The 14,063-nt window shown below is 40.7% G+C and overlaps 1 pseudogene across 1 annotated transcript; it reads left to right on the plus strand.

Moving 5' to 3' along the window:
- Positions 1-5,025: 5,025 nt before the first annotated feature.
- LOC308420187 (serine/threonine-protein phosphatase 4 regulatory subunit 2-like) lies at positions 5,026-6,133 on the plus strand (annotated as a pseudogene). The gene has a single exon. The product of its transcript is annotated as a serine/threonine-protein phosphatase 4 regulatory subunit 2-like (transcript).
- The last annotated feature ends 7,930 nt before the right edge of the window (positions 6,134-14,063 follow it).

A 14,063-nucleotide genomic window follows, 5' to 3' on the forward strand; every position in this document is an offset into this window, starting at 1 on the left:
AATCTAGATATAGTCTCTTCAGTAGTTGCTCTCTCATCCTCTCTTAGAATCCCAGCACTTCTCTTTCATTACTCTGAGTTCCAGAATTTCTCAGGCTATGAGTGTATATTTTCCAGAGTCAAACTCAGTGGCCATACTGCTCTGAATGCTGCCAGAGTTACCAGGGCAACTTGTTTAATTGTTTATCAAGGTAAGATTGTTTCTCTTAACGTAGTTTGAACTTAGGTATAAGAATCTCCGACTCAGTGAATGGAAGAGATGTTGCCAACCAGATTCCACAGAGAACAAGTTCGATTAGGGTACAAATAGAATGAGCCAGTTAGGTGCACCTGATGCATCCCTCCCATCCTTCTTCCTTGAGTAGTGTGCTTGAAAGCCATGCCCACAATTACTGTTTTGGCCAACACTGTAGAGACTGCCACAGTGAAAAATATTCCTAATGTGGTTTGCTACATGAAGCAGGCTGCCTGGTTGGGAGATCCAAAAAATAAAAAATAAAAAGAATCCCTGACTCAGATAAATGATACCATATGGACGTTGATACAAGTAACCATGATGTTTAATTGCACATGAGTAAAAACACCTTTCTGGGTCTGAGATGTGACTATACGCTCCTCCATTGTCTCTTGCTGTGTTTCATTCTTGCAGATCTCTAAGAGCACTGGCAATAATGAGTCTCTCTTTTAATAATAGGACGAGATTCTGTCCAGACTTGTCTTTGCCAGTAAGCAAGTAGAACACCTGAGCCTACTATACTCTCTGGAGTGTATTTAAAAGTTTATGGATTTAGGGAAAGCTCATGATCCATGTATACTGCTGATGAATGGCGTTGTGTACTCTGAGAAGACAGAACATCACAACCACCATGGCGAACACATGGCGCATCACAGCCGTTGGCCAGCCACAGATTGTCCGACATTTATTATTGATTCACGTTTTTGACCAGTTTGGATCTCCGTTTATGATGGAATACCAGCTAATGCTTGTGCCATGACAGTGTGTGCATGGACACAGTAATCATCACCATGTTTCCTATGCAGAACTCTCTGAGTCATCAGGAAATCAACAGTGCACTTAGTTTTATGTTTCCTAGGTGCTCTTCTAACTTTGATGATGCTGAGATCAGGTTATCTCATAATCCATGTCACTCCATGTTGTGGACAACAGTGTTCTTTCAGCCTTTACCCATGAGACTTGCCATTAGAAGCAGGTTTTCATTTTACTGGACAGTGGAAAATGTCTGTGTACCTGGGTTGACATTGCTAGAAAAGAAGGTATACCATTGATATGTTTGAAGAAATAGATGACATGAATTTACCCTTTTGAAATGCATTTCATTAGAAGAAAGGGTTTTGCATCCTTGGGAGTCCAGTCAGTTCTTGAGGGAAAGAACAGTACACAGAGAGAATATCATGCTTTAGACATTATAATGAGGTATTACCAAGAAAAAGAATCATTTAGTTAAGAATGGAGATTGCTTTATTATGAGGAATTCTTACAGTTACAAAAAGATTTTAGTAAACTTTATTAAGAATTATTTATCAGCTTCCAGTTTCTGCCTATGCCTAGAGATGACCCTGTGCTATAACTCTCTATACCTAGACCTCGCTGGGAGAGAGCTGGTCCCGTAGAATTACTAACACACCTGAAAGCATGGTGAGACCACCACTTCTGCTCTGAGGGAACTGACCAGAGCCCACAGGACACTGGAACCAAGGAGCAGTCTGGGACAGGATCTTTCCGATTTCTGACTCCACCAGGATCTGACTCTGCATGCACTCAGAGCTGACCCAGTGCCAAAGCACTCTGCATTTAGACCCCGTTGGGAGAGTCGTAGTCCCCAAGAAGACCACCTGAGAGCACAGGATGGTGAAGCCACTGTCAGAATCAGCAAAACCAGCTAACACCAGAGATAACCAGATGGCGAGAGGCAAATCCAATAACCTAAGCAATAGAAACCAAGGCCATTTGGCACCATCAGAACCCAGTTCCCCCACCACAGCAAATCCTGGATACTCCAACACACCAGAAAAGCAAGATTCTGGTTTAAAATCAGAGCTCATGATGATCTTGGAGGATGTTAAGAAGGTCATAAATAAATCCATTAAATAAATAAAGGACGACACAGGTAAACAGGAAGAAGCCCTTAAAGAGGGAACGTAAAGATCAACCAAACAGGTAAAGGAATTGAACAAAACCATCCAGGATCTAAAAGTGGAAATAGAAACAACACAGAAATCACAAATGAAAACAACCCTGAAGATAGAAAACCTAGGAGAGAGATCAGGCGTCATAGACACAAGCATCACCAACAAAACACAAGAGATCGAAGAAAGAATCTCAGGGACAGAAGATACCATAGAAAACATTGACACAACAGTCAAAGAATATGCAAACTGCAAAACCTCCTAACCCCAGACATAGAGGAACCCAGGACACAATGACAAGACCAAACTTGAGGATACTAAGCATAGAGGAGAGTGAAAATTCCCAACTTAACGAGCCAGTAAATATCCTTAACAAAATTATAGAAGAAAACTTCCCTAACCTAATAAAAGAGATGCTTATAAATATACAAGAAGCCTACAAAACTCCAAACAGATTGGACCAGAAAAGAAACTCCTCCCCTCACATAAGAGTCAAAACACCAAATGCACAAAAAAGAAGGAATATTTAAAGCATTAAGGGAAAAAAGGTCAAGTAACTTATAAAGCAGAATCACACCAGACTCCTCGACAGAGACTATGAAAGCTAGAAGATCCTGGACAAATGTCATACAGGTCCTAAGAGAACACAGATGTCAGCCCAGGCTACTAGATCTTCTAAACTCTCAATTAACATAGATGGAGAAACCAAGATATTCTATGACAAAATCAAATTTGCACAATATCTTTTTACAAACCTAGCCCTACAAAGCATAATAGATGTAAAACTCCAACACAAGGAGGGAAACCATACCCTAGAAAAAGCAGGAAAGTAATCTTTTTTTAAACTAACCCAAAAGAAGACAGGCACACAAACATAACTCTCTACTCAGTGACAACATGGTCAAGGAAGAAATAAAGAAATTAAATACTTCCTGGAATTTAATAAAATTGTTGACACACCATACCTATACTTATAAGATACAGTGAAAGCAGTGCTAAGAGCAAAATTTATAGCACTAAGTGCCCTGGTAAAGGAACTAGAGAGATCTTACACTAGAAACTTTACAGTATACCAGAGAGCTCTAGAACAAAAAGAAGCAAACTCACCCAAGAGGAGTAGACTGCAGGAAAGAGTCAAACTCAGGGTTTAAATCAACCAAAAAGAACAATACAAAGAATCAAGAAAACCAAAAGCTGGTTCTTTGAGAGAATTAACAAGATATGCAAACCCCTAGCCAAACTAACCAAAGGGCTCAGAGGTATTATCTAAATTCAAAAATTTAGAAAAGAAAAGGGAGATCAGAAACAGAGGAAATTTTAAAAATTATGCTACAAAAGCCTATAATCACCAACACTGGAAAATCTAAATGAAATGGATGGTTTTCTAAACAGATAGAACATACCAAAGTTAAATCAAGAGCAGGTAAACTATTTAAACAGGCTTATATCCTATAAGTAAAGAGAAAAAAATCATTAAAAACCTCCCAACCAAAAAAGCCCAGAGCCAGATGTATTTAGTACAAATTTCTAACAGACCTTCAAAGAAGACCTGGTACCACAATTCCTCAAAATATTGTATAAAATAGAAACAGAAGGAATACTACCTAACTCATTCTATGAAGCTACAGTTACTCTGATACCTAAACCACACAAGGACCCAATCAAAAAAGAAAATTTCTGACTGATCTTGTTTTTGAATATCAATGCAAAAATACCCAATAACATTCTTGCAAACCAAATCCAAGAACACTTCAAAAGGATCATTCATCACGATCAAGTAGGCTTTATCCCAGAGATGCTGGGATGATTCAATACATAAAAATCCAATAACATAATCTATTATATAAACAAACTCAAAGAAAAAAATCACATGATCATTTCCTCAGATGCAGAAAAGGGCATTTGGTAAAATACAACAGCACCCCATCTTAAAGGTATTGAAGAGATCAGGAATTCAAGGCCCATACCCAAACATAACAAAAGCAATTTGTTCTAAACCAACAGCCAGTGTTAAATTAAATGTAGAAATACTTGAAGCAAAAATTGGGGACAAAACAAGGAAGCCTACTCTCCCCATATCTATTCAATATAGTACTCCAAGTGCTAGCTAGAAAAAGAAGAGAGCACAAAGAGATTAATGGAATACAGATTGGAAAAGAAGAAAAAGAAAAGTATCACTATTTGCAGATGATATGAGAGTATACCTAAGCAACACCCAAAATTCTACCAGAGAGCTTCTCCAGCTGATTAACAACTTCAGCAAGGTGGCCAAATATAAAATTAACTCGAATAAATCAGTAGTCTTCCTTTACACAAATGATAAACTGGTTGAGAAAGAAGTTAGGGAAGCGAGTCTCTTCACAATACCCACAAATAATATAAATATCTTGGGGTAACTGTAGCCAAACAAATGAAAAATCTGTATGACAATAACTTCAAGTGTCTCAAGAATGAAAGACCTCAGAAATTGGAAAGATCTCCCATGTTCATGAATTAATAGAATTAACATAGTAACAATGGCCATTCGACCAAAGGCAAACTACAGATTCAATGCAATCACCATCAAAATCCCAACATAATTCTTCAAAGACATTAAAAAAGCCATCTTCGGAGGTGCTGGGCGCCATGTTGGAGGGCTGGTGGTAGCAGCTCTGGGAGGTTCTCCCTCATCTCTGGGCCCCCCTCCCCTGGCTCCCTTCCGGACCCCTCTCCATGATTGCCACCTGCGTGTGTGCAGGGCGGGGGGCCCAGGACAGTAGCCAAGGGAGGCGCAGGCAGTGAGGGACTCGGCGGAGCCTTGGAGGCTGCAGGAGGGAAAAAGGAAGTTAGTCCTGTACTGAATCAGTTTCTCTGTCATGTATCCCAAACTGGAGAAACAATGTTTCAGTGGTCCCCATTTAAGGCTATTTCATTTTCAAATTGGAGAAAGTGATGGATGATTTCAGAACTTCAGCTCCTGAACTAAGAGATCCTACCAATCTGAATGTTAACTATATTCTCCTTGATGAAATGAAGGAAAGAATACTGAAAATTGTCACTGGATTTAATGGTATCCCTTTTACTATTCAACAACTATGTGAATTGCTGACAGATCCAAGACATTACACAGGAACAGACAGATTTCTCAGAGGAGCAGAAAAGAATGTGATGGTTGCTAGCTGCATTTGTCCTACTTCAGAGAAGAACAATTCTAATAGTTTAAACGGAATGAATGGTGCTATGTTTCCTGGAAATTCACCAAACTCTACTGACAGGTCTAATATCAACGGGCCCAGGCCACTTAATCGACCAAAGCTTTCTTTGTAAGCCTCCTTGACAGCACAGATAGCAAAGACTCAGACCTGCAGCTAAGTGAGGAGAAATCCCACGGTGAATCTTCAGCGTCTGAATCAGAAGTCTCCTCACTGAGCCCTGTTAAAGATCAACATCCAGATGAAGATGCTGTGGAATCTGAGGAACATGAGGTGAAAAGACCCAAGTTTGACAAAGAAGGTGACGTCCGAGAGACAGCTAGCCAAACGGTTCCCAGTGAAGTCTCTTCCGTTAGAGCAGACGGAAGAGAAACAAACAGCATCTAACCCCAACCCCCAAGAAGGACAGAGAAAGTCGAACCAGGCAGTATTGTACAGAAGAGGAGGAGGAGGAAGAGGAGGAAGAAGAATCGTTTATGACACCAAGAGAAATAATTCCAGAAAGAAAAAAAATCATAAATGGAATCTGATGACGCCTTAACCGTGAATGAAGAGACTTCAGACGAGAGCCATCAGACGGAGGGCTCTGGTGTGTCTCTGGTTCACACAGACTCCACTTTAGAAAGGAGCGACTGTGCCGGGTCCTGGAGGAGTGGGTGTGACTCTGGGAGACTCAGGGGTCAGGAGGAGTCAGGAGGGCCCCCTTCCAGTAAAACTGAGGAAAGTGTATCAGGGTCATCCATGGAAAATGATGAAGCCACAGAAATCCCAGTTGAACCAATGGAACAAGACTGACTACCTAAAAACACTCAGAGTCAGTATTTTCCATACAGTTCTGGTTTTACACTGTATAAAACTTTTAAGTAATAAATAGCGTGGACCTTTAGTTTTACAAGACAAACATGCTGTAAAATAATGTTTTAAGAATGTCCTTAAGAATAAAACCTAAAAGAGTTGTTTGTGGAAGAGCTGTGAATGCCGGCTCTTCTGGGTCCAGCTTATTGCCGATTTTATTGCTTTGTTTGGTTTTGTTTGTTTATTTGTTTGTTTTTTCCTGGAGTCCTCAAATCAGTGGTTTGTATATAGATTTCTTTTATTGAGAATTAAAGTTTTTAAACTGGAAGATAATTATAATTTTGAAAACTTTAAAGAAGATCTCATTTGGTTTCTACACAAGACAGGTTTGTCTTGTTTCTAGCAGTTCCCATATTTTGTTCACAGTTTAAACATGTAAACATGTGAATTACAGGGTTTCATGTGGTTTCAGATTTTTATTGACAGTACAATGGCACTTTATACATATACAGATTATCCTAAGGGGGAATGCTGTATTTTCTGTTTCTATAAGAGATGAATACAGTGGATAATTTCTTATTGGTAATGGCTGAGTTCACTTCTTTCAGAAGACATTTTCTTTCTCTTCTGAGTAATTGAGACTAAAATCTGGACCCTGGGAAACCCTGGGAATCTTTAAATCTGTTGAAATACCAGGTTAAACACATTCCAAGAGATCTGTGCAAACCAAATTCTTTTGTATACTTCTAAGGTGCCTGAAAAAAGACTTCATTATTGATGAGAAAGTGCTTGGGAGTTGCGCTCAAGCATTAGCTTACTGTCAATAGAATGAGTGCTTCGGAGCCTAACATGAGACATCCGAGAAGAACCCGCAGGCCCCGTAATATCTGATTGCTTTTCTGAACATTGTCAACTTTACATCTGTCTTTCTGAATTATCCTATAGGCACATAGCACTGGCACAAAACATCCCTGTACTGGAAGAATTAATAGAACACTTCGGTAATGTACTTGAGCTAAAACATGAAGCTTTGGGGTACACAGAAACCTGCAAAATATGAAGCTTTGGGGGTATAGAGAAACCACCATGATTTGTATAACACTTGGAAGTGAGGTAATATTTTTAAACATACATCTTCAACAGCCAGTGTTACATTTTCCAGAACAACGCAAAGCACAATGGTTACTTACCCTAAACTCAGTATTTTCAAATCCACATATTTAAAGTTATGCAAGCTGTAACTTCTCTGTCAGAATTACTGGCTGCCAAATTTATACCTGTTTTTTTCAGCTGGACTTTTTGATATTTAGAATTTTTTAATTTCTGTAAGGTAGATTTTGTAGACTATAATATATTCACTGCCTTTGTGAAGCAGTATATAACTGCAGAATTCTGTGTGTAACTGAGTGCTTGGGCTTTCCATACAGTATTCATATAAAGCAACAAATATTAATGTTATGATAAAAAAGAAAAAACAATTTTCCATTTCATCCGGAAAGGCAAATAAAACAGAATAGAGAAAACAATACTTAACAATAAAAGAACAACTAGGGGAATCACCGTCCCTGACTTCCAGATCTGATATGGAGCCAGAGGAATAAAAACTGCATGGTATTGCTGCTGGTTTAACTAGCTGTCTGAATGCAGAAAAATAAACATAGACCCATATGTGTCACCTTGCACAAAGCTCAAGCCCAAGTCTATCAAGGACCTCAACAGATATGCTAAAACTAATAGAAAAGAAAGTGGAAAGGAGCCTTGAACTCATTGTCAGTAGGGGAGATTTATTAAACAGAGCTCCAGTGGCTCATGCTATAAGATCAAGAATTGATAAATGAGACCTCATGAAACTGGAAAACTTCTGTAAGGCAAAGAACATAGTCAATAAGAAAACTAACAGCATACAGACTGAGAAAAAACCTCACTAACCCCACATTTGATAGAGGGCTAATATCCAAAATATATAAAGGACTCAAGAAGCTCACCACCAAAAAAACCAAACAACCCAATCAAAAAATGTAGTATAGAACTAAACCAAGAATTCACAACAGAGAATCTAGAGTGGCTGAGAAGCACCTAAAGAAATGTTCAAAGTCCTTAGTGATCAGAAAAATGCAAATCAAAATGACCCTGAGATGCTACCTTACACCAATCAGAATGGCTAAGATCAAAACCTCAGGAGATAACACATGTTGGAGAGAATGTGGAGAAAGAGAAACACTTCTCCATTGCTGGTGGGATTTCAAACTGGTACAAGAACTCTGGAAATAAATTTGGAAGTTCCTCAGAAAATTGGACATATACCTACTTGAAGAACCAGCATTACCACTCTTGGGAATCTGCCCAAAAGACGCCCCAACATGCCACAGAGACATGTGTTCCACCATGTTCCTAGCAGAAGTATTTGTGATAGCCAGATACTGGAAACAACCCAGATATCCTGTGACAGAAGAATGGATATGGAAAATGTGGTTTATTTACACAGTGGAATACTACTCATTTATACCGAGTTTTGCAGGCAAATAGACAGAACTAGAAAATATCATCCTGAGTGAGGTAACTCAGATCCCAAAGGACAGGCATGATATGTACTCACTAATAAGTGGATATTAGCCAAAAATGAAGTACAATACAGAATAACCAAGATACAGCTCACAGAACTCAAAAAGTTTGACAAGCTGAAGGGCCCAAGTGAGGTCACCTCAATACCACTAAGAGGGAGAAGAAAGCACTCACAAGGGAAGAGGGAGGGGCCTGGGAGAGAATGGGAATGGGTAGAGGGCAACATGATCTGGGATTGAATGTATGGGGGGGGGGGACTACTAAAGCCCTGAGAGCCAACAGAAATAATAGAAAGAGGCAACCACGGTAGGTTGGAGGTTGTGAGGACTCTCCAGAATATACCAGAGACCTGGAAGGTAAGAGCCTCTTAGGATTCAAGGGGAGAGGGAGTGACACTAGATGAAATGCCCTACAGTGGGGAGGGAACTTTTAGAGCCCACCTCCAGCAGAATGACAGGGCATAAAGTGAGGGATGGGGTTGCTACCCCACAGTCAAAACATTCAGACATCCACATGGCCTTGGGTGTCAGGATAGACATGTGTTTAGCCTGTGGCGATAATTTGGGCTGTGGAAATGAACACAGCCTGAAGCTGCATTAGAATGACAGGAGTGAAGATGATCTTCAGGAGCAGCCTTGGCGAGACCTCAGTTGGCAGCACAGCCACTCTGTTCAGTTTGGCCTCTGCCTAACTAAGTATGACCTCCAGCCATCAATATAGTCTCATGAAGTAGCCCAGACCAGTGACAGCTAGATCGCCTTTGAGGGCTGCATGCTCCATAAACACCAGTGCAGACCCTCACTGAGTTAGAAGCATGGACTTAGACATGGCTCTTGGTGGTAGCCTAGACTCAGACATCCCCATGGCATCAGGTGGTTGATCAGATTCTTTATATCTGTCTGCTTTTTACCACTTTTATATCTGCAGTTCCACTTCTCTCTAAGTTCACATTCTCTCCCGTTTCTCCACTGCACATTCCATCTTTCCCATATCTCCTGAACCCAGATATTTATCATAGTAGTACCCACTGTGAGGCAGGGTAAGGGTTTGAATAGCCTTCTGTCCACCATGGGCACTTGGGTATTTTTCTTCCATCTGTCCTGGGACTTCAGGGCCTTGGGACAGGTGCTTGGGTGTCTTTTTTGTTTGTAAATATTTTATGAAATATCTTTCAATATTTTTTCTGATTCTGACATATTTACTTTACACGATGATTTCCAGTTCCATGCAGTTTCCTACAGTGTCATAATTTTATTATTCTTAATGTTAAAATCCCAGTGTTTGAACCTATTGCAGTAAATCCCCAATGTCAACAAGCCCATGCCAAATAACAAACAACACCCCGTTATAATATTTGTAAGTTGCATGTCTAGGTTGGGCAGATTTGCCACTACACTGTAGGTGGTTCTACAGCTGATCATATTTTAATGTTAACATTAATATTAATTCTACTTCCCAGATAGATAATTCTGAAGCTGTTTCAATTTTGATGCTAATAATACTTTCCCAAGAAGGGCTACTTAGTCACTTACTCATGAGGTGACTTTATCTGAACTTTCTCATTTTAATTAGTAAAATAAAGGAGAGCCAGTGATTTAGGGGGTGTTAGGGAGGTGGAAAGAGAGAGGGTCAGAGATCAGAGGACGGGGGGGGGGGTGGGGGGCGGGGGGGGAGCAAGAGAGTTCCAAGATGGAGGTCCAGAAGGATGAATTAGATCCAGGTGGGCTTTATTGGCGTTAAGTAACTATGAAAATTTAAGAATTGTATAGGTCTAATATCTCATATAGAAGAGCAGTTTGTAAATTTGATGTAATCTTATTGTGTAGAGGGTTTGTGGAGTGTTTGATATATAAACCTATACAAAAAGCTGTCTAGCCTTAAATTTGTGTTTGTGTTGGGATTTGTGGTAAATAAACACCCAGGATGGAGGCAATACGGCAGGTGATGTAAAACCGCCAGAGAAGAGAGTTGCACAAACGATGTGAGACCGTTGGGGCGACTTGGGCCATGTGACAGCTGTGTGCAGCGGCTCCAAATTAGAATTGGGCCCACGAAGTGAGACCATGGGGCTGATAAAGAGATAAGCGATTCATATTGTTTAATATTTACTGCAACTCTACACTACTCAATTCCCCAGATATGAGATCCATTGCTACTTGCAGCTTTTCCAGGAAATGTGGTTCTGCTCCACCTTCCTCCATTTCCTGTCTTCTCCATCTCATCTCCCTCTCCTTCTTCCTCTCTTCCCACTCAGTAAAACCTCCACCCTTACATTTCATTTCCACTGCACAACCACACAATGAGGAGAATGTTCACATGAAACCATCTGTGTATGTGATCCACTCCTTGTCAGGACAGCCCTTCTTGAGGAAGCAGAATTAGCATCAAAAAACAAACAGCACCAAACCAATGAATGTGTAATAACTTTTTTACCCTTTTTGTCCATTCCTGTTGCATCATTCAAAATATCATCCCATAAAGCCCAAAAGGTGTTTATTATGTTTCTCATCTTTAAATATCACATATATGTTTATCTTTATTTTACTATTTAATTGAATTCTGTTTTTATTAAATAATCTAAATAAAAATCCAAACCTAATACTTTATTATTTTTTATTTTTCATTTAATCTGTTTTTTACAGTCCAGACTTTATTCCCCTTCCTGTCCACCCTCTGACTGTTCCACATCCCATACCTCCCCGCACACTGAGCACCCCACCCTTTCATCCCCCAGACCTCCCTGCTCCCTGAGACCTCCAGTCTCTTGAAGGCTAGGTTCATCTTCTCTGACTGAGTCAGGATCTAGCAGTCTTCAGCTGTATATATGTTGGAGGCCTAATATCAGCTAATGTTTGCTGCATGTTTGGTGGTCCAGTGTCTGAGAATCTCAGGGGTCCAGGTTAGTTGAGAATGCTAGACTTTTTATAGGGTCACCCTCCTCCTCAGTTTCTTCGAGCTTTTCCTTAATTCAGCCACAGGAGCCACCAGCTTCTGGTCATTGGTTGGGTGCAAATATCTGCATCTTACTCTTTCAGCTTCTTGTTGCGTTTTTTGGAGGGCTATCATACTAGGCTCCTATTCATAAATATACCATAACATCAGTAATAGTTTCAGGCCTTGGAGTAAATCCCAATTTGGGCCTGTCACTGAACCTCCTTTTCTTCAGGCTCTTCTCCATGGTTGACCCTGCTCTTCCTTCAGACAGGAACAATTCTGGGTCAGAGGTTTTGACTCTCGGGTGGCACCCCCATCCCTCCAACTAATGCCCTGTCTTTCTACTGGAGGTAGATTCTACAAGTTCCTTTTCCCCCACTGTAGGAAATTTTATCTTATATCCTTCCCTTTGTGTCCTGAGAGTCTCTCACCACCCAGGTGTCTAGTACATTCTGGAGCAACCCCACCCCACCTCCTGAGATTGCCTATTTCCATTCTTTCTGCTGACCTTCGGGGCTTCAGACCTGTTTCTCACACTCAACACCTGATCATGTTATACTTTTCTGAACCCTGTCCCCTTTTCCACCCAGGTCTTTCTCTCCCTCTGTACCGTCTACCCACCCCCCGTGATTATATTGTTCTCCCTCACAACTAGGATTGAGGTGCCCTTACTTGAGCCCTTTGTCTTGTTAATCTTCTTGATATCTGTAGATTGTATTCTGTTATTCTGTACTTTCTGACTAAGTGTGTATTAGTGAGTACATACCATGCATGTCCTTTAGGGTGAGTAACTTCATTAAGGATGATATTTTCTAGTTCCATCCATTTTCCTGCAAAACTCATGATGTCCTCATTCTTAATAGCTGAGCAGTATTTCATTTTGTAAATGAACCACATTTTCTGAATTCATTCTTCTGTTGTGAAAAATCTGAGCTGTTTCCAGCTTCTGGCTATCTCAAATAAGGCTGCTGTGAACATAAAGGAACGCATGTCCCTGTGGCATGATGAGGCATCTTTTGAGCATATGCCTACATGTAGTATAATTGGGTCTTCAGGTATATCTATTTCCAATTTGTTTTATTATCAATGTACGATTCTTATTACCTGATCTAGAACCCTCTGCTGTTACACCACAGTCCTTTTTGATTGTTTTATTCTCAGGGAAGGACTGAATGTAGGAAGACCAGCATGGCTTCTGTGCTTCCTAGCAGTCTCTCCGTTTTTTTTTTTTTTTTTTTTTTTTTGTTGGGGAGAGGCAGTGCAGCTGGTAACCTGTGTTTGTATGCTGATCTCAGTCAGCCTTTGGAGCAAGCAGTTGGGAAAGATGGAAGAGCCAGTCTGGTGGTCCCCTGTCCTGTATAGCCTCAGGATATAAAGAAACAAGCACAGAAAGGTTCCCTTGGGAGTATTTGCCCTCCACCAGTTCACTGAGTCAGCTCTGAAACTACCTCACAGGCATCTCTGCTGTCCTTTCCTGGGAATCCTACAAGGCATGGCCTGTGTTCATCTGCAGTCTGGGTAACTTCTCCTGGCTGTAGCTATCTGCCAAGGGCTTGGGGAAGGAGACTCTCTGTTGCTCTCTCTAGACCCTCAGACTCAGTCAGCTTTCAATCCACACAAGGCTGTAGCCTAGATCCCTGCCCCATCCATGTATTCTGGGGTGAGAGAAGGGCAGTGAACTTTTATCTCAGGTTGGTTGGGTTCTAATAGATATGATAGGCACCAATTTGTTGTAGTAAATCTCCGACTCCAATAAGCCCATGCAGATACTTACATCTTTACAATATTTTTAGTCAGGATGCCTAGTTTGGGCAGATGTACCACTACATTGCTCTATTCCCCAGATATTAGATCCCTTGCTGTTTGGGGCTTGTGGTTCTGCTCCAACTTCCTTCCACCTCCTCTTCCTCTGTCGTCTTCTGTCTCCTCTGTTTCCTCAAATCTCATTTCTCCTTTCTCTCTTCTGCTAAAACCTCCAACCCTACCTTTCCTTTCCACTGTCCAATAACAGGTTCTAGACTTTATTTGACCAGTTAAAATGAGAAGGTTCACATGAAGTCACCTGAGAATGTGACCCACTCCTTGTCAGGACAGCCCCCCTGAGAAAGCAGAGTTAACATCAGAATTCAAACACAACTAGGGCAATTGACAGCATAAACCCATCTATTTCCTTTATCTCTTCATTTGCTACTGGTTATCTGGGCTGCTCACATTTTCCTCTTGAGAACAGTGCAGTGGTTATCACAAATAAGGAAGTATCTCTGCATCGTGCTGACTTAAAATCCTTTGGACACACCTATGAATAGTGTAGCTGAATAAAATATAAGCTCTCATTTGAACTTTTTGTGATGCTCCGAATTTAAGTTTCATAGTGACTGCACAAGGTCACATAATTGCCAACAGTGTTTAAGGGTTACGCCCTTTGGGTCATCAC

The sequence above is a fragment of the Micromys minutus genome, assembly GCF_963924665.1.
Source record: "Micromys minutus genome assembly, chromosome: 4".
Classification (NCBI taxonomy): domain Eukaryota; kingdom Metazoa; phylum Chordata; class Mammalia; order Rodentia; family Muridae; genus Micromys; species Micromys minutus.